The 26,592-nt window shown below is 40.4% G+C and overlaps 1 long non-coding RNA gene across 4 annotated transcripts in view; it reads right to left on the bottom strand.

Annotated features, from left to right (window-relative positions):
- Positions 1-1,812: 1,812 nt before the first annotated feature.
- LOC130250131 (uncharacterized) overlaps positions 1,813-26,592 on the bottom strand; it is a 60,004-nt gene continuing 35,224 nt past the window's right edge. The window contains exons 3-6 of one of the 4 annotated variants that reach the window (XR_008839919.1): positions 24,953-25,025; positions 24,277-24,336; positions 22,833-22,919; positions 1,813-5,399 (exon numbers count right to left, since the gene is read on the bottom strand). This is a non-coding gene — a long non-coding RNA (uncharacterized LOC130250131). Of the gene's footprint in view, positions 5,400-7,173; positions 7,303-20,031; positions 21,350-22,832; positions 22,920-24,276; positions 24,337-24,952; positions 25,026-26,592 lie in introns of those variants that run through there. The other 3 variants (XR_008839918.1, XR_008839917.1, XR_008839920.1) reach the window with 3 other exon arrangements.

The raw sequence follows: 26,592 nt of genomic DNA, 5'->3' as shown, positions 1-26,592 counted from the left end.
ATTCACTTATTGGGTCCAGTTATCAGAAACAAACACCAAAAATGTGAAAGGGGTTACTGACAATCTGTAGCCTACCAGGCCAAGAGAATAGCAAAGTCTCAGTGTTTTCAGCAGAGGGACCTATATGATCCAGCTGAGTTACATGGGATAAGGAAGAGAAATTAGTGCAGCTGGGCCATGAGACTGTTAAAGGATTGCAGTGTCAGTCAGCATGAAGAAGAAAGCAGATTTGATTCTTTGTTATCAGGTTTTGTTTCTACATCCTCAGCCTGAATATTTGTTCATGGGATGAGAAAGGAGGAGGTTTCATGGTTCAGTGTGTAACCATCTGCACCCAAGATGGACACACAAGTGTGAAAATGTGTTCAGCCAGCCCTGCACTGGGAACACTCCTCACACAAACTCTCCTGAGGTGATGTCCTCCTTCTTTCTGGGTCTGCTGGGCAAAGGAAAGCCTCTGTAAGGGCCAGGCTGTGAGTATGTGTGCAGAAATGCAGAGAGGAGCTCCTTGGGAGAGCTGAGCCTGCTCCATGGTCCTCACTTGGGTCTGTCCCCTTGTCCCTTGAAATTATCCTGGGTGCTCGACTGCTTCCTGAGGAGAGGTATAGAGAGCAATCAAGAACCAGAACCCTTCTCCACTTAGTAAACCAAACCATCTTAAGAAATCCTTAAAGCACTATGCAATGCAAAAAATTCCTTTCAGTCAAGTCATTTCCTTCAGCTGGATAATCAGTGCTCAGACTAAACCTGAAGATAACAGTACCACAGCTGGAGAAATGTGAATTCACTGATGAGGCATTCTAGAATCATAAAAAAAAAAACATATTCAGAAAATTTTCTACATTCTCATTAAACAAAATTTGGAACAAAATTTTTACTTAGTTCTTCCTTAATTTCAATATCAACAATTAACTATTTCCTCCTAGGCAACTCTCTAGGCAATAGGCTGTAATATTTAATTTTGCCATTCACAATATCTCTAATAATGTATCTGATTGGTAATACAAATTGCCAAAATAATTTTACCAAATTATCAAAATAATATTAACAAAATCAAACAGAAAATATCAATTTACAACATCTATCTAAATCCACATGCACGCTCAAGTTCTTGCCAGATTTTTCTCATTTGGTGATGTGCACCTTCTTCACTAGTTCCTAAATTACAAAACACACAGTACTGGGGAATCTACAAATAAAAAGGAATTTAACAAAACCATGGGATTCTCTTTGGATAATGGCCTCCCCACAAGTGTAATTTTCTTCTTACAGTAGCTCTGCATTTCTCAGTCTCTGATGTTTGCTCACCCACACTCATTCTGTGTGATTTTGTAAATTGGTGGTAGGTCTTGACAGCACTCTCATTCTTTTAGGCACTTGTACCAAGAGATTATACCCTGTATCCCCACACCTTGCAGTTGCTTTGCTTGAAGTGTTTCTTCAAGTTGCTATCACACACACACAGGTAATATGCAAGTCATTACATGAAACATTTTTTTCTTTGATGCTGAGTTTATGAACTAATTTAAATATTGGTTCCCCTTATAACAGAACACCAGCCTTGCCTCCAGTGCAGTCAATCTGTCTTAATGAACCAGAATTGAATCAACATGAGAGCACATTGTAATCTTTCAAATAGCTACAGTTAGAGAACTTGGTTTTGAGATGTTTCCTGACAAAACACACATCATCTAAGCAGTTGAAAGCAATTAAATCAACAGTTAACAAATAGGACTCCCTTGCAACACTTTGAATTGGGGAATATCCAATAACTGATAATCTTCAACTGTCAGTACAAATCATATAAAAACATATGCCAATACTGCTTTAAGCATCTTGCTAAGAAGGTGTGCTGTATCACTTTGCTGTAAGTGTAGATTCTACATAGATTTTTATGCAAGCCAGATGAGCATGGCCATTTCTCTTTATACTGCATATTTACCTTCTGAGATTGTGCTGTGCACCAAATTAGTGGGGCCCTGTTCTGAAAAAGATATGCAGTATTAGAAAGCACTGTTTATTGTGTTAGCAGGTATAATTTACAGTTCTGAACATTTCAGTTTGACAATTTTGTTCTTTTGATTTTCTTATGAAAAATGTGTCAGATAAGTCACATCACTTCTTAGGACTTGTGTTTTTTTAGTCACAGAGTTTTGTATATTAGCCTTTTGGGTTTTTTTATTCTTTTAATTGTAAATTTTTTGACGAAATATAATGAAATTAAAACAATGTAATGATTATTTGGAAATACACTGCATGGGGAATAAAAAGGAAAAAACAGTTGTCATATATCTGTAAATTCAATATTCCAACCATTTTATAAACCTCTGATTTATAATTTCTTAAAAGCATGAACTTTTCCTGCCGTGGAGGAGTGAAAGATACGGAGTGTTTTCATATATCTTGTTCAAAGTATGTTACCTGTCAATACAAGAAATAATGTCTATCCCTGTTTTTACCAGGATAAACTGCTTTATTTAAGCCCTGCATAAAAAGAGTTCTTATTAAAAATGGAGGCAATCCACTTCTAAATCACCTGCTGTGCCTGTATACCCAGACAAGCCTGGGGATACACCAGGTGCACTAAAGCAAATTAAGCTAAGAGATGAACTCCTCCCAAGCACAAATACAGTCTGGGCAGTGAATGGAGAGAGACCTGAGAGAGAAGGATTTGGGGTGTTAGTTGATGAAGCTCTGCCATGCAGCTCAGAAAGCCAGCTGTGTCCTGGGCTACATCAAGAGGAGTGTGGCCAGCAGGCTGAGGGATGTGAGGGATTCTCCTCCCCTACTCTGCTGCTATGGGTCCATAACTGCAGGGCTGCATCCAGCTCAAGGAGATCATGGACCTGCTGGAGAGAGTCCACAGGAGGCCATGAAGATGATCACAGAGCTAGAGAACCTGTCCCATACAGACAGTCTGAGTTGTTCAGCCTGGAGAAGGCTCCAAGGAGATTTAGAGCAGCCTTCCAGTACCTAAAGGAGGCTTGCAGGAGAGCTGGAGAGGCACTTTTTGCAATGGCATGCAGTGACAGAGCAAGAGGGGCTGGCTTTAAACTGCAAAAGGATTAGATTAGACATTAGGAAAAAAGTCTTCATCATGAAGGTGATCAAATTCTGGAACAAGTGTCCCAGAGAGGTGATAGATTCCACCTCCCTGGAAACATTCAGGATCAGGTTGGACAGGCCTCTGAGTAACCTGATTCAGTTGAAGATGTCCCTGATTACTGAAGTGGAGCTGGACTAAGTGATCCATTGATTCTATGATTTTGTCCCTCACTATCAAATATAAGTAAGGGATTTTCTGATGATGCACTTGAGAGTTCAAAATATGTCACTGAGGCTGGCAAAGGAAGAGCCTGCACCAACACAAGGTGAAATGGATGGTGAAACAGCACATGCCTGGACTGCCAGAATTTTTTTAATGCCTGCAGTGCAGACACAACTTTTAAGCCTGTCAATTTGACCAAAACACACAGTGGAGAAGGAAACTCCCCACTGGGAAATGTTTAGAATCACTAACAGAACTGCCTCAATCTATTGCAAAGAGCTTGTTAGGGGACTCAAAGCAGGGTTAGAGCTGGGGGCCACCTCTTGTGTGGAGTGCCAGGGATGGCTAGCAGGCTGTCATGCTCAGGGCTTGCTCTGTGCTCTGCAGGCTGCTGTTGCCAGTGGGCTGTACCAGCTGCACTGAGCTCTGTGTTTGCTCCCCATGGTGGCAGCACACTGCTCTGTGTGCTGACCCAGCTCTCACATGAGACCTGAGAGCAGATGAAACCAGACATGAGGCTCACATCAGCAGGAGACAGCGTGAGCCACATTATTGCAATGCTTCAACACGTGCTGTCATCCCTAGACTAAGCAGCAAAGACAAAAAGGCAGAGATCCTGAACCAAAAGGTATGTTCCCTGCTGGAACACACTGGAGCTGCAGCAGAGATGTGGATGAGTTTGTCTTCAACTTAACAACACCCCAGAGGACAGTTTTGTATTCAACACTATGAAATAGCAGCATAACCAATGTTTTTCCCCTTTAGCATTACAGAATTCCTACCAAGTCTGCTCTGATTCCCAAATTTCCAGTGTGGTCAGCTTCTCAGAGTCAGCACCTTGGCAAAACAGGCCCCCAAATTATTAATATTCTGTTCTTTTTTATTCATTTTTTTGCAGATTTGAATATACTCAAGGCATAGTTTGGCCAGGGAAATTTTAATTAGCTAAGACCACAGATTAACAGTTCAGATTGAATTGCTTGTATATATCTAGCACTGTGATATTTATTTATAGAGTAATAATTATTGAATATCTGAGATAAAAGCATTTAGACTAAAAGCCCTATTATAGTTCAAATTCATATTTATGTATTGCAAACCCCAAACCTCCAACTATGCTGAGAAAATGTTTAAACTCACAGTAAGACTCAAAACAAAGGGAATAAATAAAACATTAAGGTTGAATATGCAGTCATGAGATTGTGAGCTTCTTGCAGCTAAGGCTTTCCTTCTTATGAAGAATCTACTGAAGTGTCTAACAGACTGTGGATATTACTCAACATAATTATTATCCTCTTAATGTAAAACTTTCACATCACATTTTCTGTGGGTTTGTTTCTTGCATTTCTTACCAAATTACACTTTTGGAAAGATTTCTGTCAGGTCCTGGGGACTGTAAGGGAACCCAGGAGCAATTCAAGTTTTTAAATATTTGGGGAGGTTTTGATGCAAAGCCACTTAAATATATGTATAAGATATGATAAACAAGGTTTTTCTTTGATCTATATAATTTATGGCACAAACATCACTGGCCTTTGCTCATATAATAATACATCTTGGAATTTTCTTACTGCACTTCACATTTTCTGAACTCTTGCTCAACATGCCTTGAGGATTACCTGCATGATTTTTCCTGACTCCTGCAAAAAAATGAAAAGTTTTCATTTGGATGGATTAGTGTTCTACAAGTCTTCTCTATCCCTCTCAAAAAGGTGACTATATAAGGACTAACTATTTGGGAATCTATCTCCCAAAGATTTATAGACAAGTTAGGCACTTAGTTATTTTGAGAATCTTGGTGCTTTTCCAAGGTGCTTTTCAATGCTGACTGCTATAGTAAAGGCTGAGGAGAAGCCTCATTTCAGTATGAGGGAAGCTCTCAAAGACAAAACACAGCTCAGGAAATTCCCAAGAGGTTGTAGACTGAGAAATATTCTTTTTTCTTAGTGTATAACTCTCCACATTCATAGCTGCAGAACCCCCTGAGTTGAAATGGCCTTGAGCTTCAGCAGATATCTGTGTCTTTCTGATCTTTCTTGATCACCTCTCATTTAATGTGATCTTCTCTTTGTGCTCAGAACTCCAACTGGGTGATACAAATCCATATATTCAGTTGCATATTTCAGTATACCTAAAAAAAAAGTCACACCATTGTTATTAGATTGGAAAGAAGTAATTTACTTAATGAGCAATGCAGACAGTCAATACTGTAATCTTTGCACTAGGCTTCATCCAGTGTCTCAGGCTCCTCTGTGGAAATGGCTGGAGACCATCAGCTCTCTGAATATTTGACTCAAATTTCACCTACATATCCACACATTTCATCATCTCAAGTGTGAGCCTTGCAAGAGCTGAAAACCAACCAGCTGCAAATCCCATTGGTGTTAGAAAGGAAAATCTCATTCCTTGCCTACTCAGTAAGGTACAGGAAGAAAAAACAAACAAAAAACCACAAAATGTTGGCCACAGCTCTATGTTTAAAAACAAAACAAACAAAACAAACAAAAAAAAAAAACCCTCCAGTGGCCATGCATTCTTTGTTCTAGGTTGTCAAACTGAGGACATTTTCAGTCAGTGTTGACACCCTGTCCAAGCAACCTTTAAAGGCCATAGTAGAAGAAGAGGCCAGGCTGCAGATAATCCTGAGCAGTCACTCAGGTTATTAACCTTGCCTTCATAGAAGGAAAGACAAGTGCAAGCAATATTGTGCTCCTTGCAAACTCACATGCTTTCTCCTAAAAGCAGCAGCAGCAGGTGGAGGTATGTAAGAGGCAACTGTGAAAAGACTGGCAAAACTCACTTTTGCATAGACCACAGCTACATTTTACATTTCTGGAAGCATTAATTTTGAAAAAAAAATCTTGGCCATGAAAATTGGAATTTTATTCTAAATTTCATTAAATGGCTATCTGCTAGTAAACACATTGAGAATTTGCAAGAGTCCACTGGGGATTACTCCCAATGCATTCACCAAAGTTATTTCATGAGAGTCCAGAACACCCTATTAGCAAAATCAGGTCCCTGAGCATCAGTTTCTCCTGTAAGACATTTCTGACCAGAAACAATTTTGTTGTAGTAGTCATGATTTTAATATCTGACCTTTCAGGCCTGCAGAGGAAAATTGGTGAACAGATTATACCACCAAATACAAGATCCTGCTGAAAACCTAAAACAGGAAAAACTTTACACCTTTTCTCCTCAAAGAACTTGCCCTCATGCTGTCTTAAAAAATTTCTTTAGAAAATGGGGATCCTGTAGAGAAATCCCTATGTCATCAATGTAACCAAATACTGGTGACTTTACAACAGTTCAAATATATGGGATATACTGCATTATTAGCTCAAAAAGTTTCTAGAACAATCAAACATTATATGTGATTTGTGGGGAAAACATGAAAATTTCCAAAAAAGAATGTCAGTTTGACCCCCAGTCATTCTTATACTTCAGAAAAGCTTAGCATAATGATAAACTCTCAGATTGAGGACTGCTGCACACAGTGTCTGCCTTAAGCTGTTGATAATCTTGGATTACTTTTCAGATGTTCCCTGGTTTATCAGCTTCTGTCAAGATGTAAATAAAGGAGATCATGTGGCATTCCTTCTGCCAGCCATGAAGAAGTCACTTGTTCACTGACTAGCTGGCAGGTTTCCACAGCAAGTCTGTTCAGACACTGGAATTTGTGCCTGTTGCCTAAGTGACCAGTAATCCACCCAAAGAATGACAAAGTTACTGAGGTGCTAAGGGGCAGTGTCTAGGAATGAGAAATATTTGACAGTGGAAAAATATGTGTTTGGTGATGCTTTGTGATGTTTGGTTCATTTTACCAAAGGGGAGCTGAAATTGCAGAAGGCAGACTGAGATCACTAAAACTCTTTTGCACATGGATTAACTTGTAATTCACTTACTCATATGCATGTGGGAATACAGCTTCTCAGACCAACTTCCTTCAGCAATAATGCGGTTTATGCTTCTGCTCTTGTGTTCTCATAAAAGTCACAAGATTAAAAATTCTCCCTAGTGACTGCCATCCTGAGCTGAAATGCAAGAAAATGGATCATATATGGTACCTAAAAACCACAGTGACTGCATTTTTATCAAATAAAAGTAAGAGATCTGTTGTAATGTGACGTGGCTTCTCATGGGATATACTAATCCTGCTCAGAAGAATTAGCTCACTTGACTCAATTGCTCCTTTGGGGCTTACAAATAATGCACATCCAAGTAATACATATTTGCATGGTATCAAGAACAGTGTCATTTATGCTTTAAGGTGCCCCATAATGCAAACTCCAGTTATGGAGAAAATTCTAGCCACATTAACATAGCCTTATACTAAAGCAGTAAATGTTTTACAGGAGAAGCAGTAAACTTCTTTTTTTTTAGTGTTTATACATTTTCTGGTCCTGGACCATAAGAAATACGGGCATTGCAGTTAAATAAACAAGTCATGAGATACAGAGGCTACAGCAAATCCCTGCTCATCCAGGAGCTTAGGCTTTGCTCTCTCTGCCCTGACTAACCAGGTAATTCATGCTAATTTTGCAGGTCTGTATCATTTTTGCATGGCCTGTTTCTGGTAGCAGGGAGGGCCACAGAAGTGGTTTCTATGAGAAGCTGCTGGCAGCTTCCACCGTGTCTGGCAGAGCCAATACCTGGTGGCTCTGAGGATGGACACTTTGCTGGGCAAAACTGGGCAAATGAGAGAGGCTGGTAATGCCTCTGTGATGACATCTTTAAGAAGAAAATCAAAACAAAGTCACAGGGTTTTGCTTCTTGTCAGAGAAGAGGAAGAGGTGAGAATGTGAGGGAAACAACATGGAGACACCAAGGTCAGTGCAGAAGGAGGGGCAGGAGCTGCAACAGACACCAGAGCTGAGATTCCTCTGCAGGCTGGGGTGAGACCATGGTGGGGCAGCTGTGCTCTGATCCATGGGGATCCATGGGGGATGAGAGATCCACCCACAGCCCATGGGGATCCATGGGAATGCAGAGATCCACCCACAGCCTGTGGGGATCCAGGGGGATGCAGAGATCCACCCACAGTCCATGGGGGATGAGAGATCCACCCACAGCCCATGGGGATCCACAGGGATGCAGAGATCCACCCACAGCCCATGGGGATCCATGGGGGATGCAGAGATCCACCCACAGTCCATGGGGGATGCAGAGATCCACCCACAGCCCGTGGGGATCCACCCACAGCCCATGGGGATCCATGGGGGATGCAGAGATCCACCCACAGCCCGTGGGGATCCACCCACAGCCCATGGGGATCCATGGGGGATGCAGAGATCCACCCACAGCCCATCGGGATCCATGGGGATGCAGAGATCCACCCACAGCCCATGGGGATCCAGGGGGGATGCAGAGATCCACCCACAGCCCATGGGGATCCACGGGGATGAGAGATCCACCCACAGCCCATGGGGATCCACAGGGATGCAGAGATCCACCCACAGCCCATGGGATCCATGGGGATGCAGAGATCCACCCACAGCCCATGGGGATCCATCCACAGCCCACGGGGATCCAGGGGAATGCAGAGATCCACCCACAGCCCATGGGGATCCAGGGGGGATGCAGAGATCCACCCACAGCCCATGGGGATCCACAGGGAATGCAGAGATCCACCCACAGCCCATGGGGATCCATGGGGATGAGAGATCCACCCACAGCCTGTGGGGATCCACAGGGATGCAGAGATCCACCCACAGCCCAAAGGGGATCCCTTTTCATCTCCTCTACCCAGCTGTGGCAGGGAAGGGTGAACAAAATCCTCTTGTGGGTGCCTGGTGTTGGGGCAGTGCCAACCCATGACAAGGTCTCTGCCCTCTCACTTTTAGGGCAGCATCCTCATGTCTCAGTGCCTCCATTGCTCCTACTCCTTGAGCAGTCCCTGCCAGGTGAGCAGTCCCATAATTCCCAATAAGAAGAGAAACCAACCTGTGTGAGCAAGAGTGGCAGAGCAGGCCCTGAGAAAGGGAGGAATATAATTATCTCTCTTTGGCTGCTGCTCTGACAGCTGCAGATCTGAGCATTACTATGGGAGGACACGTGAAAAACAGATTGAGGGATACACACAGTGTATTTCATGAGAGACCAGGAAAAACAAAACAGAGAAGATAATCTCATTCTTTAGGAAAGATAAGATAGGCTGTTTAAAACAATGTAGTGTTATCTACTTTAAGTAAAGAGTACTAACACACAATTTAACAAGCATTGCTTACTCTAGGAAGCTTAATTACTCTTCAAAATGCATTCAATACAAAATTTCTCAAGCTGATTGCTTCTGCTGAATGTCAATGCATTATGTCCTAGCCACTTCAGTAGGAACTGCTATGTAGCAGCCAAATTTTCTTCTGCTCCATAAGTGACATGTCATGAAAAATTATTTAATGAGCTGCTGCATTCTGCATCCGTGTAAATAACTTTCATGTAAACATGCATTAGAGATGATCAATGTGGCTTCCCCAGTGCTGAGAACAGTCAGCAGTTATGACTGCATGAAGTGCTTCAGGGTTTTGTGGGAAGATGGAGATTTAGAGCAGATTCTGCTGCAGTTTCTATCGATTAAAGCTTGGCTTGCTACAGACCCTCTCTCCCTATCCTTCAAGGTGTCCTTTCATATCCTCTCCTCTCTTCAGTCACCAGTGGGGCTTTGATCCCTCTCCCAGCTTTCATGACAGCATTGTTCCAGGTGGTTCAGGGATCTGCAGTTTCTGAGTAACTCACGCCATGAGTAGGGATGGTTAGGGAAGCACAGCAGGGACAAGGTACAATAGGACAAATCCAGGTAAAGAAATACAGAGGAAATATTAAGAAAGATGATTCTAGGGGATATGGCTGAGGCTGGTGGCACTGCCAGCAAAAAATCTTCGTTACCAGTGTAGAGCACTGGAGGATGTTCCTGTGAACCTCCCAGGGCTCTCAGATGGGAGGGTTTGGTACCCTGGCATGGGGATGTGGTACCTGAAGCAGGTGGGAGGATGGGGAAGGGAGATGGCACACAGGAACTGTGTGTACCTGCTACTGAGGGTGGCAAACAGGGGGCAGAAAGCAACATGGAAGTGAGAAGATATTTCTGATCCCCTTCTGCTTTATCACAGTCCAATGTATATTTTGCAATGTTTTGCAATTTTTCAAAGAAGTCTTGTCTCTCATTTCTAGTTGGCCATGTAACTGACATATATACTACTTATATGCCATGTATATTATTATATTTTACACTATATATATTTCTACTCTTTTAGGAATGGAAATCCATCCTCAGATCTTGCTTTGAGCATGATATGCAGGAACAGTTTTCCTATGCAAGGCTGCATCCAACTTCCACAGTGCACGTACTTTTGATGTTGCTGCTGGTAAAAAATAACTAAATTCAATTTATTCATATCCAATCTGGTTTTCTAAACATACTCTTTTGTCAATACTCAAAAAACCAAACAGGGTTCATCTTCATATTAAATAATTAAGTCCCAACAGGCGTTGCAGAAAATTAGTTGTTCATACTTCTGACCATTGGCACTGTATCACTGTTTGCCAGTGTTGTGCTTATGCATATTGCACCTAATTATGTGTACCATCAAGACATCAAGACAGGATTATCAATACTGCCATGAACTGGGCTGCCCCAGATTATGTTTCAATGTCTATTGAGAGAAAAGAGAAAAGAATTTTCAGAAGACAGTGGATTACTTTCAAGGCATTAGCTATTGAACACACAGATTTTCCCTGCAGACAGACACATCACCAATCTTTCAAAAAAGCCTTAATTGGCTTTTGAACTATGGTATGACAGCATTAAAAGCCCTGTATTTTAAGGGGGAATTTACAGCATGAACAGGAGACTGCTAAAATGAAAACATTTGGGTTTTGCAGAGGTCATTGCTGTAACTGCTTTCAGCTGGGGCTCATGGTTTTTGGGCATTAATCAGGAGTGAAAGCAAGCAAGACAACATGCTACTCCTTTGAGCTGCCTCAGCTAAATCACTGAAATAGACACTTGGAAAATCTTTGCCTACTCTGGAGGGTGTGGATATGGGGTGGAAACCACCCAAAATAGTATCTTGAGTCCTGCTACTATACCACTGATATTAAGAAACAAAGCTAATCCTGTTTGTGCCTGAAGTTTGCAGTGAGAGCAGCTCACTAATGGCTAAGGTGGCTGTCAAGATGTATTCTAAGGTGTGGGCTTTCAAAGCTCTACACCCCTCTCTTACCTCCCTGCAAGAAGTATATTTCCATCTCTAAATTGATAAAAGGCAAATGCATCTAGGAATCATCAGTGCAACAGGCAACATGTATGTCAGAAAAAGCAATAGGATGTTGGCTTTGGGGTCTGACCTCATCTTAAACTTCCCTAGAAAGAAAAAACAGCCCAACAAATTGTCTTAGCCCAGGGCTCTGCTCCCAAGTTCCAGGTGATGCCCACTTAGAAGGGACTTGTCAAGTGATGAAAACCCCCTGTCAGAAGATAATGGTTAGCAGGCAGTTTGCTCCCCAGGTCTGTTATCTGCCCAGCAAAGTTTGCAGTAATTGCAAAATATGTTTCTGAAAGGGTTTCTTCTATTGTGCTTGTCACAACTCTGACATGTTAAGTAGGACAAAGACCAGGATAAACATGACATATACCCTATAGACAAATAGCTGTTCCTCCAGCTGGCACAATCCCAAACTCTCAGCAGATGATACATGCACCACACATCCTCCAGTACCACAAACCCCAATGAGTCTGTCATTCTTGCAGCAATTACAATGTTAGTTTAAGCTAAAAGAAGGAATATAGGACTGTGAGGCATGAACAAATGACAAACTGAAGAAATTTGGAGCTGGATAGAATTGCAAGCACCCAGCTCAGAAATCAAAACAAAATTAATTTCTATGTCTTCATTACTTGTGACAACAGCCTCGCTCCAGCTCAGCTCACAGGCTGAAAACCCACTGCTGCCACCCCGTGTTGCTCTCACTTACTGGGAGCAAGGAATGGACTTGGCCTGTGATACCAGGGGTCCCAAGACAGGTGTTTATGGCTTCTGGCAGAAGAGATTAGAGGAAACAGCAATATATGTACATATTTGTGTGTGTACATATTGATCCCACCTATCTAAGGCATCGTGTTGGCATGATCATAAGACAAATAAAAAATTGTGGGAAACAAGAGGAGACTACTGTGGTTGTTGTCTGTGTGGAGCAATCAGTAGATTGACTGTTTTATTTGATTTGGAATCACATGCAAGTGTATTAAATCCCCTGGAAATGAGTGAGGAGCAGGTGACTAGCAATATCATACCTCTTTTCATTTAAATAATCTACTTTCTTTCAAGTTTCATTTCATGAATTTTCTTCAGTGGCGCTGCTTTGCTAAGCAAAACCTAATGCATTTGTTACAGCCCAGGGAATGAGCTGCAGGTTGAAAGGTAGATTGAGAAGAAAAGCATACATTCATTGTGATTTTCCAGGTGATCAGTAATATCCAGGAGTCTAACTTGCCTTGCACTCCAAATTGATTGTTTTACCCAAGATAATTAAAACCTACATTCTCTGAGTGCAGCAGCTGCTTGTGAATGTCAATGTTTTGGCCAGAAGCCTTTTCTCAAGACAATTCACAATGCAGTGTTGTTAATATGCTGTCCTGTGGGGAGCATTTGTGATTGAGAGACTTCTGCTCATCAGACCATACTCATTATATTCAGTTTTGCACTGAGTTATTCTTCTGTGACAGGTAGGGTTTCATTTTGTTCAGAGGAAATCGAGCTAAACATTGTTTTGTACCACATCCTCTTGAGAAGGAGCAGTGTAGGAATGCAAAAATAGGGAGGAGAAATTTAGCTCTGTAGGGTTATTGGGCTTTTCTTGCATGAAATAATAGAGCTGTTTGATTGCTAGAACATCAGACAGGTTCCAACAGAAACCTCCATCATCCTTAGGAATGTAGATTGGGAAAAAAATTAAAAACAAATAGCAGAATAATTTGTACTGTGTAAGATACCTCCAATCCCTGGATTTTCCCAAGCTTGTCATGAAATTTGCCAAAACCACAGCCAAAAAAATAGAAACAGCTTGGGTGAAATTCCTCCAGCTGGCTAAACCAAACTGTTGCTTTCTAGCTCTTCCATCACAGTTGGTGAGTCTGCTTCCCTTGCACTGACCCCAGGTTCATCCTCTGTGGAGTCAATTGAGCCCACTAGAAAGGCAAAAATCCACTCACTGCTCTATTGTGTTGTCTTTAGCCAGGTGCACTGGCTCACAAGCCTTGCAGATGGCAGAAAGGAAACAAGGGGAGTAGGAAGATTGGAGGCAAGGATCAATATCCCTGCTACAGAACTGCAGTTGTCACTAGCAGTGCTTTGCTTACAAACAGCCTTATTAATTGTTCGGTAGAATTTTTGAGACTGCATCTTTAATAAAGGTATCTTCATTAAACAGCAACAAGACCTTTATTCTGGGGAGAAAGTTACAGAAGAGTAGGCTGTCAACACAAACATACACTTGGCTCTGGAATCTGAGCAGAGATTGACAGCCACAGCAAAGAAATGGGGACATATTCACTGATGTTTGTGCAATTGGAGGTGATTATCAGCTCTCACAGCAGGGAGCGTGTTTAATTTTTCAGGAGGTATTTTGACCTTGCCAGTTAAGAAAAAAATCGAGGAACATATCTGCTCATGAAAGCTTACATAAGCATATCCACCCTTCCAGATCCTGTGTGTTAACAAGGAATTTCCAGCTGCACATCCTTCTCCTGTCTTGACACCAGCCCTTGGTGAGCACTGATTTTATATTTTTTAAGCTATTGACTATTGAATTCAAATCATCATCTTGAGACACAGAATCATAGGATGTCTCATACTTGACAGGTACCTGGTCTCATTTTCTTAAACCCTCTTCTCTCAGTAAAGCTAATATGAATCCTGATTTCCTAGGATAGTATTAGGTGAGATGAAGCAAAACAAGGAATAGGCCCTAGGAAAAGAGATATTGACACAGAAGGGTCCCAACACCAGTAAAGCCAGTATCCAGGTCCAGAGTGCTGTCTAATCAACATCTGGACATGGATCCCAAAGAGGTCCCCAGGTTTTTCAAGAACTCACCTATGTGTCCTACTAGCCCAACAGAGGGGAGAGTTCCAACAGTGATTGAAAGGAGAGTGACCTTTCTCCATCTCATATTGTAGACAACCCTGACATTGAGTCCTGTGTCCAGTTTTGGGCCCCTCACTTCAAGAAAAACATTGAGTTGCTGGAGTGTGTCCAGAGAAGGGCAAGGGAGCTGGGGAAGGATCTGGAGCACAATATAAGGAGTGCCTGAGGGAGCTGTGGTTGTTTAGCCTGGAGAAAAAGGGGCTCGGGGGGGATCTTATTGCTCTCTATAAATACCTGGAAGGGTTTGTAGCCACGTGGGGGTTGGCCTCTTCTCCCAGGCAACAAGTGACAGAGCATAGGCTCAAGCTGCCCTGGGGAGGTTTGGATTAGACATCAGGAGGAATTTCTTCATGGAAAGCATTGTGCAGCATTGGAAACAGGGAGGTGGTGGAGTCTCCAAACCAGAAGGTGCTCAAGAAATAACTGGATGTGACACTTAGTGCTAGGGTTTAATTGACATGATGGTGCTTGGTCAAAGGTTGGACACAGTCTTTCCAACCTTAATGATTCTATGATCAAAGCCATTGATGGAATTCAAGCAATGGCCTGTAGTAGTTAAATCAGAGATCACATATACCCAGGCAGCTCCTATGAAGAAATGGCTGAGGCTCAATGTTCCTGTTAGGCTTTCAGTGACAAACAAGTCAAATCTTCCTTTGTGCTTCTCCTTCCCTGAAAACTCTGAAAAGTTAATGTTTGTATCAAGGCTCCAGTATACAGCAGGTCATAAACACCTGTGATAGAAAGTGAAAGCACTGACAACACAGAGACAGGAGAAGAACAATAAGAAAAGACACTTCTAAATCCAAATGTAGATGGTAAAATATGAATCAATTTTAATGTAAAAATGATTGGAATTATAGTGGAATGCTGTTCATAACGGAATGCTGTTATTTACAAATAACTGTTTATTATCAGTTCATTCTTTTGTTTTACATAGGAGAAAACTGAAACCTAGATCTCTGTATCTTTACTGGTGCCCCCGTGATTAGTGCTAACAGAGTGTGAATTCTGAAATCTGAGCACTTGAAAGACTGAAGGGAATGTCTTAGAAAACTCCCTTATTTCAACCAGTTCTGCAAGAGTACATCCTGGAGTTAACAAGCTCCAGTTCTGTTTCCCTGTCTCATGTCCCAGCCTTCATTCATCTCACAAACCCTTTGGTAATACCATTTCTATGGAAGCTTTGGCTCTTCTGAAATAAAATGAAAAGCTGCTTCTTCATGGCAAGTTAGCTCTATCAGAGAAGAAAAAAATCAACAGCTTATTTATACTCTCATTATTTAATTGAAATTAAATGTGGCTATTTAATTACACTTATGACTGAGCTTCTATTGCATTACAGTGGTATCTTTGTGAACTTATAGCAATTTGATTAACAATGAAGGAGCAAATAATGTTAGCAGAGTTTGAACACAAGCAGTAACCTCCTCTTAAATGCCCATTAACTTATTGCTTCATTGATAATAAATTGTGATAGACCATGTGAGAACTATCTGGATATTAAATGGTATTGCAAGGGGTGCACAGGTAAGAAGTACAAACTTAATTCATAATAACTGGACACCAAGTCTTTGCAATGAAAGAATGATTCATGGAACAGTCTGAAGTATTTTTTAATTGCATTATCTTCATGATCCATCCGAAGACATAAAAATACAACAGGAAAAATTATGTCATCCTCTGCTAAGCACGATCATGTCAGATGTGATCAACAGTAATTGAAGGAGGCTACTGCCTTTCTTACCAACAGGGGAGAATGCATCCATTTAGCAAACTGCTTATCAAGCTGAGGAGAGGAAACCCCTTGGACTAAATGACATAATCTAATAGATCACTTCATTTATTAACAGCAGAAATAACAGCCAGGACAGGATCCCAAACTGGCTGGTCAGTGAATATTAAACATCTCTTGTGGTTATTCAGAGTTCTTCAGAATTCTGAGACGGCACAAATATCCCTGTAACATTTCAATACACCAGTAGAGGCCACCACACTCTTCACAAAACTACCAGACTGCCTGCTCAATCAGTTCACTCATTTCCAAACCGGGTGGGAGCTCCGAGCTGGATCCCAGCAGGGCCAGGCTGCTGCTCACATATTCCACAAAAGTGTCTGCTTCTTCAGAGGCTAACTTATTCTCTGCATTCCCCCTAGTTTATCTCCTTTGCCCTACAACCCAGAAGTCAATCCCATACCAGCTCAAACTCATTCTGAAGATCCCATCTTTGCAATGTGTTGTGTTCCAAACATCTACTGGGATTAGTTCACCCACTTGAGTTTAGGCCATTCACTTAAGAGCTGGACTCAGTGATCCTCGTGAGCCCCTTCCAACTCAGAATATCCTGTGATTCTGTTTGATTCACTGAACAGCTTCCCTCAGCTGACAAAGCCACTGTGGGTGCAATGTGGCAAGACTTATCTGTATGGAATATCAGTGTTCAGTGGGAAAGATGACAATGCTTTCTCCTCAGACAGTGATATCAACAAAAACTCAGTACCAAAACCACAGCTCATCTTCTGCCTCACTCACCCTCTAGACACTAGCTGGAGTTTTTAAGGTTCAGTGGTAGAAAACTCTCTCTTCTATTTATGCTCATCACACAACCTCCTAAGAGATATTAACAGTGTTTCTGGATATCCAAGTTTTATACACAAGGGCTAGGAGTCATATTTGCACTCTGTTCACCAATACATACCAAGGATTATTTTCACTCTTATTTACATTACAGAAATAATTTGCAATTGTAGAAAGACTCTCTTTTCAAAGCTTATATTGGTACTAAATAAAGATGCATTAAAGGAAGGAAAATGGCATTTTCAGGACGAATATGACCAAGGTATTTTAAATTTTCACTCCCCATTGAAATTCATGCATTGAACTGCAATAAAGCAGCCAGTTAATAAACACACAAAAAGGAAGGATTTTTTTCTGCTGTCTCTAGGGTCCATCCCTCCTGGACCATTGTCTAAGTCCAGGACATATCTGGAATATCTTACTGATGAATATTGCACTGCTAACACACTCAGATGTTTCTCCTGAATTTAAAATGTAAAAAATGTCCAAAGGCCCAGTAGACAATGAAACATGACTCATGATTCAACATGATTCAGCCCCTTGATTCATTAAAAGATGCTGTCAGGACCCCAGTAACTTTGAAAGATTTTCTGTAATCTATTAAAATGCTCCTTCAAGAGGAAACTGTAAGTATCTTGTTATCTGAAGTGCACAACAAGTATAAAGTTGTGCAAGCAGTATTACAAAGAGCAAAATTTGTCTATGGAACTGAAATACCAGACAGGTAGAGAACTGAGAGGGAGACAGATTAACAATGAGTGATAAAGATGGCAGACAGCTCATTAATGCTGTTTCTGAACAGAATTATTCAGAAGATGAAGCTAAGACCATTTTATAATTTACATCCCACAGTGAAATGAGGAAAATGCATCTAGCATTAGGCTTGCTGAGCCAATGTACAAAACATGAGGAATGTCTTTTCAATAGGCAAAGAGCAGCATTATGGAGTCTTGTTCAGAATGTCGTTTCAGTTATGCTTTGAGAAAAATACAAAACAGGGAGAATAAATTAGAATTTTAAAAGCTTACTTTAACATTTAAAACTTGCTTGGTTTCCATGTAGCATGAATCCCACAAATCTATAGTAAAAGTCTGAATGAGCCTGAAATTTAAAAGCAAATAGAGGGTGTGTGTACCCATAGAAGTGGGACTTTTTCACTTGTTCCATTTGGTAAATATTGTCTGTTCTCAAAAAAGGGAAAGAACTGGGAAACTTCTGCTCCTGAAAACAAATCTTTAAACCATCTGTAACAACTCCTGAGGGTTAGCTCTGCAAAATAGTGATTACTGTGTATAAAACATCTGTATCTTAATTTCAAGTACAATTACACTTTGCATTTAGTATGAGTGCAGATGTAAATGAGTCCACTGACTGTATTCAAGAACCAAAATAACTTGTATAAGGGTAAGGAACTTCTGTGGGTACAGAAAATGGGTTTGAACAGATGTAGTTTGTTAGGTCTAATACTCTGCTGTCCTAGAAAATATCATCATATATTTTTCTTAAAACAAGTAAAAATTATTTTCAGAACAGTTCTGCTCTTTTTTTTTTCCCCCTAGTTCCTATTCTTAATGGAAGATCATACCAGACCTCATTTCTCTCACCAGAAGTCAGTTAATTCTAATTTCTGTTCTGAATTCTTTCTCTGGAAACTGTGCCAAAGTTCTCTGCTACCTTAAATAACTTTTCTTTCTTCTCAGAGTTTACTTCTGTGGTGCTGGGAACAGTGACCTCCCTTCTCAGCTTGTCTGTATCTGTGGTCCTTCAGCAGAACAGGATCTTGTGAAATATGATCTAGGAGTTAGGTCATGCTCATAGCTCTGTTCTGTGTGTCCCTTTTCACACTTCATGTAGGAAACCACTGCTGTGTACAGCCTTTCTGATGAACTGTGCCAGGGTCTTGCACAACAGCATTATGGTTTTTTTATCTCTGCCAGAAATAATGTCCAAATGTTTACTTCACTTCTTATAGCAGATCCTGATTGCTTATCTCTAATTGGTAAGACATTGAGCTTAGATGTTGCTGCAACAATTAATTGATGAATTCCTAACTGTTATCTATGATCTCATTCTTATTTAATTCTCAAGGTTTTCTGGCTTTTGTGCACATGATTCTGGTTCCATCCCCCAGTGCTGCTTATGCCTGTACCTCCCTGCATTGTGTCATTAGCCTTAAACTTTCAGTGGGCTTCACAAAAATCCAAGCAAAAAAAAGGTATGCGATACCTTCTATCTTTAATAGAACAAGATAAAAGGGAAAAAACTTGCATTCTTCTAAAAACAAATTCTAGCATATGAGGTGAGGAAGTTCAGGGATTTGGGAAGGAGATGAACACAAATACACATGCTGTGAATCTCAGCAAAGCCAACTGCATGTGTTTATAAATCATTAGCAAGGTCTACAACACTCCTGGTCCCCTATGACTTGAGATTAAAGGCCATTTTAATTCACTCCCAAAAAAACCTGGGGAAATAAGAGATTACAAAAGAGGCAAAAATACAGTACTAAAAACATTCTCCTGTGTTGCCTGATTATAAAGAATACATCTAATATGAGCACTTTTCCTGCTGTTGGATCTAGCTATGAATGATGTCTGTGCAATCAGAGGGGCAGAGGAGGAGGCCAGGGAGGTCCAGCAGCCAGCTGCAATGCCAAATGATTTTATGTCCTGCCTGCTGGAGTCCTCTGTTTCTCCATTCTGAGAAATTCAGTTGATGGGCCCCTGCATATGTGGGGAATTCCTGGGTTACTCAGGCACAAGTAGACTGTCCCTGTAACAGCCTTGCAGCCCAGGAACAGCAGAAGACTCTGATTGCCACCAAGAAAGGAAAGACAGTTCTAATCTGCTCCTCTCCCTGCCTTGAAGCTAGTACCATTTCCACATCCAAGAAGAGTGAAATGGCAAATTTTTACATATAGAAATTGGGAACAATTCTGGAAGCATTAATATGCTGGTGTGATATATATTATATAAGTAATGCCAGGGACATTATTCAAGAATGCACAGGGAATAGAGAGTCACTGCTGGAGACCAGGCATAAAAATGCTCATAACTGCTTGGGATTGATCTGGGCTCGTATGTCAAAGGGCAAATAGAATGGAAGTAGCAATTTCATTACTGCATCTGTCAAAAGAATGTATTAATTGATCCAAATTCTTTACTGTCTTTAATGGATTGAGCTGCCAGAGAGAATTAATGTCTCACAAATTTGGGTGAATTATAGGTTAGGATGCTCACAAGCTTGTCAGAAGAAAAATGGTCTCTCTACAATGAAATGATGGCTAAGCTGAGCTTCTCCAAGCCCTAAGAGGAAATTGTGCTAAATGAACATATTTAAAATATGTTTTCAAAATAAAAGGAAACAAAAGGAGCAAATCAAAGAAGTTTTCTGCCATCCAATCTTACATTAAATAACTTGATTTCAAATTTAGCAATCCCTTGCATAAAGATCTGATTAATCTGCAGATTAATATTTAAAAGAAAGGTGCCTTTGGGGTGGGCTAGAAGTCAAAATTTACCATTTCTCACATGCAGGGAATTCTCATTATTTTTTTCACAGAATAAGAAAATTCTGTGCATAGAAATAGTATCGCTCTATGGACTAATTAGGTAGAAGCTGAAAACAATATTCACAGTGAAAAGCAACACTGACAGATCCTGCATGTGGACTTAGGACTTGCTTTCTGTGTGAAGTTCAATATCTGAGCTTTTGACAACTTTACATGACTCAGTGCTCGAGGACAGGAGGGATTGTGGCTGATATAGTGAGGAATGCATGGGTACAGTGACTGAATCTTTCATAAGGAATGGTATTTTCTCTACCACAGTTATAGCCAGTCTCTCTCTCTCCTTATAAAGGCTGTGTTTGATAGCCTTTCTTCCTTTGTTGTCCCGTGTTTTGGGCAGTGATGCTTTTCTTTTTCTCTACTTTGGACAGAGAGAAAGAGAGGGGGAAAAAAAGCCAGAGAGAATGGGAACTGAAATGAAAATAGTCTTTTGATGTGTCGTGCTATTTTTCACTCTTCAACCAAAACAGCAAAGGTCTGGAAAATGTTAACTGTCTGGAAAATGTTTTCCCACCTTTTAACAAAAAAGTCCTTATGATGCATGTTCTGCCAGCCAGTGGGATTCTGGTATAAAAAAGGTCATACACAACTCAGATACTTTTATTCAGAAGTCTTGCAATGAAGCTTCATGGCTAGAGCCAGCCAGCTGCTTTCCTTTATACAACCAACTTCTTACTGGAGCTACAGTGATGATTATATGTCATCTTTTCCTCAGTGAAGTCCCTGCCCATGGGGAGTAGTAACAGAGGATGTTCAGCTGGGATTTCTGAACCACAGAGGAAAATGCAAGCATACTAGAATAGGGAAAAGGAAAAAAAAAAAAAAAAAAAAAAAAGATATCTGAATTGAATTCTTTGGCTTTGCAAAAAAAGCAAATATTTCAGCCAATTAATTACCAAATTTTCAGGCTGTAGTCAGTATTTGCACACACATTTCAATTAATTGTGATTACCACTATTGGAAATCTTATTAAACATTATGTTTTATATGTTTTTAGCTTACATATTGTCAATCTATTAAAGAAACTGATATAAAAAGAATGTTACATCTTGCATGTAGTGTTGCCAGGGTGAACTTTAGCCTTTAAAGACAAACTCAGTTTTGCCCACAGACACTGAAAACCAGTGAATCCAGTCTGGTTGCTGATCACTGCCACCACAATCCACAGCCAAACAGGTGGACACTGACATAACCAGGACCTTTCTCTTCAAGGATTTAAAACTGAAGCAAAACACTTGCAGTGCAAGCAAAAGCTGCATAGAGTTCCAAGAAAAGCAAAGGATAGCTGTCTTAGTAGTCTGGTTTAGAAGAGGTGCAGCTGCATCATATTTCACAGAGATAGTTTTGGTACATCCAAGGAGAAAGGATTGCAATAATCCACATCATAAAAACCCAAAACTTGAATTACAGAGACTTGGTTCCTCTCCAAAGCTGGATTTCCTTGCCATCCATAGGCAGTCTTTTCAGTGATGGTCATAAGCACCCAAGAGTGGAGGAAAGCCTGAGTAGCTGGATCCAGTGCTATAACCCAAACAAGGGATGGCAGCAGTCCCCCTGTGAGATTATTCATGTAGCTCTTTCCTCTCATCAGAGTGATGTCCCCTTCTAAGAAGTTACAACTCTCATTTCTTTCCCTTGAGCAAGGTCCTTTTCATCTCAAATCCTATTTTTCAGTGAATTAGGACATCATTCATGTTTGACATTTAAGGCCCCATAAACGGACACTATCTTCTGTGACACAGTATTACATGTAAGCCCACCAAAACTAAGAAAAGTGGCATTCAACAGGTGTTTTCCAGGTGAGAGCTATCGGGGAAGGAGGAAGAGGAAGTCCCTAATAAAGAGTCTCAGACTTTTCAGAGGAATGAAAAAAAAGGTATTTTGAAAGGGATGAGATCTCCCCAGTCTCCCAAATTTTTCAGGCAAGCCAGTGGTATCAAGTGCCAAGTAAGTTAAAACAGGGCTAAAACTTGCTAGAGCAGCAAGGGCTCAGCTGCTGCTAGCACTAAGCTACCAGCTTATCTGTCAGTGGCAAAGGACTCACTGTCTCTACACACAGACCAGCATCAAACTTCCCTGGCACTCAGTGAAGCCTAACATTGCAAAACCTGGCCTGACACAGCTCCTCAGTGCTGATGTGAAACAGGACATGGCTGGGGCTGTGCCATCAGAGGGATGACTTCTAAGCCAGAAGCAGAGATATCAGCTAAGAACTGGGCAAGTCAACAAGGCAAAAGAGAAAACATGAAAGCCTATGGATGGTTTCAAGGTGCCTACCTGATCTGCAGAAACCTAACTGCTGCTTCAGCATCATTTTTCTGTGAAGCTGAGAAGGCCTGAGGCTAAATTCAAACCCTTAAAATCCTAAAAGTGCAGGGAAAAAAAAAAAAAAAAAGTGAAAGATGGTCTTGGCAGAGTAGTAGAAGTCCAAGTTTTCCAAGTTACAGTGAGAGTTCATGAGCTCAATAAGAGAGTACATTCCCTGGACACTGAATTATGGTATCTTTATTTCTAGCATTTCTAATTATCATCTCTGTCTAGAGTTTTAAATTAACCACAAAGCTTAAAGCTGTGGCTACCTCAGTATATATCAGCCTTCATCTCTTGAAAACTCTTCATGTATTAGAACTGCAAGCATAAACAGTTTTACTGAAAGACAAAGCTGAGATATCTTAACATGATTTTGTACATTTGACTCCTGCAGAAGTGGCAGGCCTGTTTCAGACAGTCATTTTCAACTTTTGTGCTTTGAAAAGTACTAAAAACATAGCAGCACAAATGCTTTTCCAAGGTTTGTTAACCTTTCTGGCTAAACAGCTGCTCTCTGTCATTTTAGGGTTGAAAAGGAGTTAGAATGGCCTTGGCTTTGCCAGAAATTGGGAAGCTGTGCTCTAAAAGCCTCAGACCAATTTCCCTCTTAGTGAAGGATGATTGGCAAATGTCAACGAGCTGAGGACGTTCACATCATGTGAAGATGAATGTCACAGGCATTAAATAGGGCTGCTGCAAAATTTAATGGCTGCTTTAGTTGCCTCATTTCTTATTAGAAAAGGTCACTTATTGTCCTAGCTCACATGATTAATGGGAGCTCCTGTATCTCTGTGGGGTATGTCTACAATATGTGCTTTGTTTGTTCTTCTTTTCAGGCTATACCAAGGTTTACTGCTCAATGTGAATTTAGATTTGTTGTTGAATACAGACATTTTTCCAGAAAGCTTGTGTAAGCTGTCCTACTGGGAAGAGGCTTATATCTGGGGCCTTAACAATACTTGTAGCCCACTTTAGTACAATTTACTGTGGTGGGATGGCTGAAATTCAGCCTGCAGTGCCATTTTAAATAAACAAATTACTAAATCCTCACAGCACTTCTATACTTGCATTCTGTGAATTTGAAACAGGATTTTTTTTTTTTTTTTAAATCATTGTTATTTTCCTGAGGTCTGGGCAGGTTAATGCCATCCATACAAAGGAAAAGCATTAACAAGTCATAGTTTCCTCATTCCAAGGATTTTCACATTATATCCATGAGCTTAGCTCCTTCCAATAAGTCTCATTGCTGGGATATTGAGAAATGAAAAACACTTTTCTCTTAACGGGAAGGGACAAGTGACTTCGAACAAGACCTGGGACAGATTGGTAGGCAAGGTCACATTTGTTGTAGGAAACTCCATCTGATTTATGGACCCTCAGTCAACTACTGCAAAGTAAAGTTTGCCCTTACCTCAAATATTTATCCTTTACTCAGAAGTCAATCACTGGACAGTCAGACACTGAAATGCACCTGTACATCAGCCAAAAATGGAAGACAATAGTGAAACTAAAAGCCATGAGATCTTTAAACTGACTACACATCCCAATTCAACCACAGTACTTAATTACTCCACAGTCTGTGTACAATTCAGGTAACACCTAACCTACCCACAGTCCCTCAGTCTGTTCTTATTATCAGTATTTTCCACTTTGCTTGACAGGCTTTAACAGAGGCAATGCACTAAACAAAGAAGTTTAAGTAGCTGAGCTAAATATTTGCCACAGAAGTCAAATTGTGCATATGAGGTATATGTAATATTGCCATATCCATAGGATAGAACATAACAATTTTATGACAAGCTAATGTCACAGACAGGCCATCCTTCCAAACTCCTGAATTATTAAACCTGTGAGGAATTCTAAAAGGTAGGCATTTGTACAACAATTTTCAGGTTATTAGGAAATAAAAATAGAAATAGAATGAGATATTTCATATATGTTGTGTCTGAACCTAAAAATCTACAGCTTGATTTTGCTTCTGAGTTTTGAGCCCCAAGCTTTGTTTAGCTTCTATTTATTGCTGTAGCTACCCCTCCACCCTGTCCAGCACAAGCTTTAAAGCAAAACAGATGGCTGAAGGTTTTTACCTGTTATTCTTCAAGCTTTCACAGATATGTCTCCCATTAAAGCAAGATCATCTCATGTTGGTACACTAAACTGCTGAATATGGAGAGCAATTATTTACCACAATTGAAAGACATTAAGAACTTGTCAGAATCAAATCAATTCTTGGTTAAGTAAGGTACATTAATAATTGCCAGTTGATGAAACTAATATGGATTTTATTTTAAACTGAGAGAGAAAGAAAATATTCATCATCCTTGCCATTTTTATGGAGTTATTCAGAGAATGAATTATTGATTATAGGCACAGGACAAGTGAGTAGACTCTAGATATTTAGGTACTTGTCAGACTAAGAAGTATGATTACATTCAAATGCAGAATTGCAACAAAATGGGTGTAGTGGCTGACAGTTCATTGCCAGTGGAGAGCAGCTACACATGGCTTGAATTAATTGTGCAGAATCAGGCAAAATGAGAAAGAATCTGGTTCTGGGTAATGAACAACTCAGGAACAAAGCGCTAATGTCAAAACAACACACATATTAAAAAAAAAAAAAAAAAAAAAATTGCCCTTCCCCTATCGTCCACATTTCTGGGAAGGATTCAAAGTAGTGGCAGCTCTGCCAGTACAGAGGTGCTTGTGTTCCCACAGCAAGTCTGCAAGGGATGGGAGAAGTGTTTTGGGTGGTCATCTGCTCCAAAATATTTGGCACTACGATTGCTCCCATGAGTAGGTCAGATGCAATTGCATAGCTGCAGGCCAGCATACACTGATTAGGGATCAGCCATTAACTTTTGTGCAAATGTCTTTCTTGGATTTTTTAATCATATTTGAGGGAATTATAGTATTAGAAATAGTTTGCCTTCAACAGTTTCCTTGCTATCAAAGGTCATGCTCTGCATTTTGAGCTACACCAAGGCAGTCATGATCTTTCTTTGTGAGATAACCTCTCCACTAATTCTATTTTTCAGCTGTGCTTATTAATAGTCACACAAGGATGTGATTTAGGCATAATGATAAAATAAATTGTTACATTTGGTTAATGTTATAATTTGTTGGTGCAGCCATGCACGTGTGGCTCGGGTCACCATCTTCATAGAGCTGTGTGGCAAGAATAACCTTTGATGCTAAAAGCAATCCTGCTGTTGACATTTTAACTGGAACGTTTTCATGGGGCTACTGAGAGTGACATGCAAACTGCGCTTTGAAAGGTCATACATATGTGTGTATTGATTTAATATTTAGAGATGCTCTCAGCAATCAAGAGGTACAGGTTTCTGCAAACATCTGTTAAAAGCTCCACGTGGGTTTCTTTTAGGATTGTGAGTAGAGTGTTCACAAAGCTAAATTAAAAGTGGGATTTAATTATAATTATTTATTTGCCCTTTAAGAAATATTGAGCATTGGGAAGAAATTCAAGCTTGCTTTTGTTTGGAAGTCTGAATCACAGTAGTTAGACTGCAATTATAGTTGCTCTTGGTCACTGACCCCCTGATAGAATAAAGTGAATAATATTTTACTGTAAAGCATTTGTACCACCTGTAATGTATTATATTCAAATATATTTCAGACCACTGAACTGAGGCTTTTTAAAGCTGGCTATACAGATATACAGCTGCATATATTTGAAAATTTAAGAAGCTGTTTTTGTAGGAGTTTGCCA

This window comes from Oenanthe melanoleuca, chromosome 2 (assembly GCF_029582105.1).
Source record: "Oenanthe melanoleuca isolate GR-GAL-2019-014 chromosome 2, OMel1.0, whole genome shotgun sequence".
NCBI lineage: Eukaryota > Metazoa > Chordata > Aves > Passeriformes > Muscicapidae > Oenanthe > Oenanthe melanoleuca.
Note: the sequence above shows the minus strand (reverse complement) of the source record. Positions and strands in the feature narration are given on the sequence as shown.